A 7,500-nucleotide genomic window follows, 5' to 3' on the forward strand; every position below is an offset into this window, starting at 1 on the left:
GGACGTATGACCCAAACGGGGGCTTAATGACCCACTGCCACTGCAAACCATGCTCCTACGACTAAATAGAGGTAAAACTACGATTTGGTGCAATCTTCATGTTTGACCTCGTAGCAAGGTACCCTCCCTATAGTAGGCAATGAACAAATGATCATAATCCCAGGAGGGCAAAAAATGGGAACCCGAAAGGAAAGCGCTGTTGGCGCGCCTAAGCTACTGGCCCGTAGAGTAAAATGGTACCCCCAACAAAGTTGTCGATTGACATTCTGATTGCACTTTTCATCATCTAGGGTGCGTTCCTTACACGTTTTGAGGTGTTTTAGCGAAAAACATGTTTTGAGCCACACGAGCTCTCCGGCCCGTTCGGTGCACATTTTTGAAAAAAGCTAGGAGCTGCCCCTAGGTTCGGGGTGTCACAAAATATTGAAAAGTGGTCAAAAAACCGCTATCCAGAATCGGATGTAGAATCATTAGACGAACTTAAAATTGTTCCACGACCAATGTCTGCGACGTTTAGTATTCAAGATATGGCCCGCCCTAGGTCTGACCTGGCATTTTCGTGAAAATTTAAAGCATGGCCATAGGGACGGGTGAAATTGCTATTTTGAAGCAAAAACCACCTCACTTTAAATGGCCATAACTTTTCAAAAACAAGAGCTAGGGTGCGTTCCTTACACGTTTTGAGGTGTTTTAGCGAAAAACATGTTTTGAGCCACACGAGCTCTCCGGCCCGTTCGGTGCACATTTTTGAAAAAGCTAGGAGCTGCCCCTAGGTTCGGGGTGTCACAAAATATTGAAAAGTGGTCAAAAAACCGCTATCCAGAATCGGATGTAGAATCATTAGACGAACTTAAAATTGTTCCACGACCAATGTCTGCGACGTTTAGTATTCAAGATATGGCCCGCCCTAGGTCTGACCTGGCATTTTCGTGAAAATTTAAAGCATGGCCATAGGGACGGGTGAAATTGCTATTTTGAAGCAAAAACCACCTCACTTTAAATGGCCATAACTTTTCAAAAACAAGAGCTAGGGTGCGTTCTTTACACGTTTTGAGGTGTTTTAGCGAAAAACATGTTTTGAGCCACACGAGCTCTCCGGCCCGTTCGGTGCACATTTTTGAAAAAGCTAGGAGCTGCCCCTAGGTTCGGGGTGTCACAAAATATTGAAAAGTGGTCAAAAAACCGCTATCCAGAATCGGATGTAGAATCATTAGACGAACTTAAAATTGTTCCACGACCAATGTCTGCGACGTTTAGTATTCAAGATATGGCCCGCCCTAGGTCTGACCTGGCATTTTCGTGAAAATTTAAAGCATGGCCATAGGGACGGGTAAAATAGCTATTTTGAAGCAAAAACCCGTCTGACTTTAAATGGCCATAACTTTTGAAAAACAAGAGCTAGGGTGCGTTCCTTACACGTTTTGAGGTGTTTTAGCGAAAAACATGTTTTGAGCCACACGAGCTCTCCGGCCCGTTCGGTGCACATTTTTGAAAAAGCTAGGAGCTGCCCCTAGGTTCGGGGTGTCACAAAATATTGAAAAGTGGTCAAAAACCGCTATCCAGAATCGGATGTAGAATCATTAGACGAACTTAAAATTGTTCTACGACCAATGTCTGCGACGTTTAGTATTCAAGATATGGCCCGCCCTAGGTCTGACCTGGCATTTTCGTGAAAATTTAAAGCATGGCCATAGGGACGGGTAAAATAGCTATTTTGAAGCAAAACCCGTCTGACTTTAAATGGCCATAACTTTTGAAAAACAAGAGCTAGGGTGCGTTCCTTACACGTTTTGAGGTGTTTTAGCGAAAAACATGTTTTGAGCCACACGAGCCTCCGGCCCGTTCGGTGCACATTTTTGAAAAAGCTAGGAGCTGCCCCTAGGTTCGGGGTGTCACAAAATATTGAAAAGTGGTCAAAAACCGCTATCCAGAATCGGATGTAGAATCATTAGACGAACTTAAAATTGTTCTACGACCAATGTCTGCGACGTTTAGTATTCAAGATATGGCCCGCCCTAGGTCTGACCTGGCATTTTCGTGAAAATTTAAAGCATGGCCATAGGGACGGGTAAAATAGCTATTTTGAAGCAAAAACCCGTCTGACTTTAAATGGCCATAACTTTTGAAAAACAAGAGCTAGGGTGCGTTCCTTACACGTTTTGAGGTGTTTTAGCGAAAAACATGTTTTGAGCCACACGAGCTCTCCGGCCCGTTCGGTGCACATTTTTGAAAAAAGCTAGGAGCTGCCCCTAGGTTCGGGGTGTCACAAAATATTGAAAAGTGGTCAAAAACCGCTATCCAGAATCGGATGTAGAATCATTAGACGAACTTAAAATTGTTCCACGACCAATGTCTGCGACGTTTAGTATTCAAGATATGGCCCGCCCTAGGTCTGACCTGGCATTTTCGTGAAAATTTAAAGCATGGCCATAGGGACGGGTGAAATTGCTATTTTGAAGCAAAAACCACCTCACTTTAAATGGCCATAACTTTTCAAAAACAAGAGCTAGGGTGCGTTCCTTACACGTTTTGAGGTGTTTTAGCGAAAAACATGTTTTGAGCCACACGAGCTCTCCGGCCCGTTCGGTGCACATTTTTGAAAAAAGCTAGGAGCTGCCCCTAGGTTCGGGGTGTCACAAAATATTGAAAAGTGGTCAAAAAACCGCTATCCAGAATCGGATGTAGAATCATTAGACGAACTTAAAATTGTTCCACGACCAATGTCTGCGACGTTTAGTATTCAAGATATGGCCCGCCCTAGGTCTGACCTGGCATTTTCGTGAAAATTTAAAGCATGGCCATAGGGACGGGTGAAATTGCTATTTTGAAGCAAAACCACCTCACTTTAAATGGCCATAACTTTTCAAAAACAAGAGCTAGGGTGCGTTCTTTACACGTTTTGAGGTGTTTTAGCGAAAAACATGTTTTGAGCCACACGAGCTCTCCGGCCCGTTCGGTGCACATTTTTGAAAAAAGCTAGGAGCTGCCCCTAGGTTCGGGGTGTCACAAAATATTGAAAAGTGGTCAAAAAACCGCTATCCAGAATCGGATGTAGAATCATTAGACGAACTTAAAATTGTTCCACGACCAATGTCTGCGACGTTTAGTATTCAAGATATGGCCCGCCCTAGGTCTGACCTGGCATTTTCGTGAAAATTTAAAGCATGGCCATAGGGACGGGTAAAATAGCTATTTTGAAGCAAAAACCCGTCTGACTTTAAATGGCCATAACTTTTGAAAAACAAGAGCTAGGGTGCGTTCCTTACACGTTTTGAGGTGTTTTAGCGAAAACATGTTTTGAGCCACACGAGCTCTCCGGCCCGTTCGGTGCACATTTTTGAAAAAGCTAGGGAGCTGCCCCTAGGTTCGGGGTGTCACAAAATATTGAAAAGTGGTCAAAAACCGCTATCCAGAATCGGATGTAGAATCATTAGACGAACTTAAAATTGTTCTACGACCAATGTCTGCGACGTTTAGTATTCAAGATATGGCCCGCCCTAGGTCTGACCTGGCATTTTCGTGAAAATTTAAAGCATGGCCATAGGGACGGGTAAAATAGCTATTTTGAAGCAAAAACCCGTCTGACTTTAAATGGCCATAACTTTTGAAAAACAAGAGCTAGGGTGCGTTCCTTACACGTTTTGAGGTGTTTTAGCGAAAAACATGTTTTGAGCCACACGAGCTCTCCGGCCCGTTCGGTGCACATTTTTGAAAAAGCTAGGGAGCTGCCCCTAGGTTCGGGGTGTCACAAAATATTGAAAAGTGGTCAAAAACCGCTATCCAGAATCGGATGTAGAATCATTAGACGAACTTAAAATTGTTCTACGACCAATGTCTGCGACGTTTAGTATTCAAGATATGGCCCGCCCTAGGTCTGACCTGGCATTTTCGTGAAAATTTAAAGCATGGCCATAGGGACGGGTAAAATAGCTATTTTGAAGCAAAACCCGTCTGACTTTAAATGGCCATAACTTTTGAAAAACAAGAGCTAGGGTGCGTTCCTTACACGTTTTGAGGTGTTTTAGCGAAAAACATGTTTTGAGCCACACGAGCTCTCCGGCCCGTTCGGTGCACATTTTTGAAAAAAGCTAGGAGCTGCCCCTAGGTTCGGGGTGTCACAAAATATTGAAAAGTGGTCAAAAAACCGCTATCCAGAATCGGATGTAGAATCATTAGACGAACTTAAAATTGTTCCACGACCAATGTCTGCGACGTTTAGTATTCAAGATATGGCCCGCCCTAGGTCTGACCTGGCATTTTCGTGAAAATTTAAAGCATGGCCATAGGGACGGGTGAAATTGCTATTTTGAAGCAAAAACCACCTCACTTTAAATGGCCATAACTTTTCAAAAACAAGAGCTAGGGTGCGTTCCTTACACGTTTTGAGGTGTTTTAGCGAAAAACATGTTTTGAGCCACACGAGCTCTCCGGCCCGTTCGGTGCACATTTTTGAAAAAAGCTAGGAGCTGCCCCTAGGTTCGGGGTGTCACAAAATATTGAAAAGTGGTCAAAAAACCGCTATCCAGAATCGGATGTAGAATCATTAGACGAACTTAAAATTGTTCCACGACCAATGTCTGCGACGTTTAGTATTCAAGATATGGCCCGCCCTAGGTCTGACCTGGCATTTTCGTGAAAATTTAAAGCATGGCCATAGGGACGGGTGAAATTGCTATTTTGAAGCAAAAACCACCTCACTTTAAATGGCCATAACTTTTCAAAACAAGAGCTAGGGTGCGTTCTTTACACGTTTTGAGGTGTTTTAGCGAAAAACATGTTTTGAGCCACACGAGCTCTCCGGCCCGTTCGGTGCACATTTTTGAAAAAAGCTAGGAGCTGCCCCTAGGTTCGGGGTGTCACAAAATATTGAAAAGTGGTCAAAAACCGCTATCCAGAATCGGATGTAGAATCATTAGACGAACTTAAAATTGTTCCACGACCAATGTCTGCGACGTTTAGTATTCAAGATATGGCCCGCCCTAGGTCTGACCTGGCATTTTCGTGAAAATTTAAAGCATGGCCATAGGGACGGGTAAAATAGCTATTTTGAAGCAAAACCCGTCTGACTTTAAATGGCCATAACTTTTGAAAAACAAGAGCTAGGGTGCGTTCCTACACGTTTTGAGGTGTTTTAGCGAAAAACATGTTTTGAGCCACACGAGCTCTCCGGCCCGTTCGGTGCACATTTTGAAAAAGCTAGGAGCTGCCCCTAGGTTCGGGGTGTCACAAAATATTGAAAAGTGGTCAAAAACCGCTATCCAGAATCGGATGTAGAATCATTAGACGAACTTAAAATTGTTCCACGACCAATGTCTGCGACGTTTAGTATTCAAGATATGGCCCGCCCTAGGTCTGACCTGGCATTTTCGTGAAAATTTAAAGCATGGCCATAGGGACGGGTGAAATTGCTATTTTGAAGCAAAAACCACCTCACTTTAAATGGCCATAACTTTTCAAAACAAGAGCTAGGGTGCGTTCCTTACACGTTTTGAGGTGTTTTAGCGAAAAACATGTTTTGAGCCACACGAGCTCTCCGGCCCGTTCGGTGCACATTTTTGAAAAAAGCTAGGAGCTGCCCCTAGGTTCGGGGTGTCACAAAATATTGAAAAGTGGTCAAAAACCGCTATCCAGAATCGGATGTAGAATCATTAGACGAACTTAAAATTGTTCTACAACCCCCAGTCCGACGCCTCGTATTCGAGATATAGCACTTTGTAGGTCTGACCGAGCAAATTTGTACTGAAATGTATGGCGGACATGTTATTCATTAAACAACATTAACTTGCATCGTGCCCTACTTCATCGGCACAGCTACTATCGACTATCTATTGTTGAAATGGATTGAGTTTGACCATTTTAGCTCTTTTCTTATGCCGTGCACCAACAGTGTGTACCGATCAGGAAAGTACACTACTTACGCGTTCATGGATGTATATGTTGGTACAAGTTGCCGGTCGGAATAGCAGTGCACCAAAACTGTGTACCGATCAGGAAAGTACAAGACGGAGGGCGCAGCCCGAGCGTACGCGTTCATAGATGTCCATGTTGGTACAACCTACATGTACGTACCTTGTTTTTGTATCAAAAGTTCCAATAAAGTGTTTGTATGCTTAAAATGCTTATCTCAACCGGTCACCTTTTGGCCTGCCCTTTTATAGACAGAAACCTAGAACGATACTCGCGATGTTTGTGTTTTCCATTCGCCCGGGACGACGAAATGAGCTCTGTGCACATCGTGTAGAAAACTGTCTCCTCCTCGTATGTTTTTGTCCCTCCACGCATATAATCACCCACATTTGTGTTCAACACGGACGGCGCAGCCCGAGCGAACGCGTTAATGTTTATGTTTGTGCACACTAAAGTTACAATCCTAGGATTTGGTTATTGCGTCGCAGTGCCCGACCGTCGCGGACACCATTCTTGGACAAAAGTCCAAGTACGTAGAGTACATTCCCTAGGTATGTGCCCGTTCGTGACTTTCGTTGCGTGCTTACAGACACGCTTGGGTATGTTTACCATACAAGGTTTACTAGGAAAACCTGGGAAGGACGCTTGCCCTCCCGTCGCGGACACCATTCTTGGAAAGAAGTCCTGGTACTTAGCGTTCTTTAATGTACTTGATCAGTTTGTATTGCAATTGCTTTGTGCCATTGACTTTTGCTAATGCTCACTAAGGGGTGTTCGTTTGCGATGTGTATGATAAGCAACTGTCTATTCTTACCAGCAGTTAATCAACACTTTTCACCCAAATCATAGGAACGTAGAGTACTTTCCCTGATCGGTACACAATTTTGGTGCACCTCTAACTTCGCCAGCACTTTATCGTTACGTTTTGTGCACAACCTTGGGACATGGTGTAAGTTTCATCATTGTTATGTTTGATTCGGTTTATTATGATTGAAAAATACGCTACGTCCAAGAAATCTGAACTCGAATACTTTTGCCACGTTGCGCAAAAAGCTACTGAGCAACTCCTAGCCGTTTACCGATTTAAAATTTAATTTTCGTTATTAGTTTTAAAAATACGCTAAGTCCCAAAAATCTGAACTCGAATACTTTTTCTATGTGCCGCCAAAAGCTACTGAGCAACTCCTAGCCGTTTACCGATTTAAAATTTAATTTTCGTTATTAGTTTTAAAAATACGCTAAGTCCCAAAAATCTGAACTCGAATACTTTTTCTATGTGCCGCTAAAAGCTACTGAGCAACGCCTAGGTTGGTACATTTCTGGTACATGGAGTGTATGCGTGCAGGCGTACTGCCGTGCTGGACTGGAAAATCGCACTTGCTACTAGAACGTAGAGTAATTCCCCAGATAGGTGCTTTTGCATGCCTCTGTTCGACGTCCATGCAACTTGGAACGTGCGACACACGTAGCTAGGCTTCCCCATACATATTCCCTAGGGTAGCACCAAATTGCACACTTTCAGGGGTATATTTTGGTACGGTGTACTGTGCATGGTACAAGTATCATTAGCTCGTGCAATTTATTTTGCATCAA

The sequence above is a fragment of the Anopheles arabiensis genome, chromosome X (assembly GCF_016920715.1).
Source record: "Anopheles arabiensis isolate DONGOLA chromosome X, AaraD3, whole genome shotgun sequence".
Lineage (NCBI taxonomy): Eukaryota > Metazoa > Arthropoda > Insecta > Diptera > Culicidae > Anopheles > Anopheles arabiensis.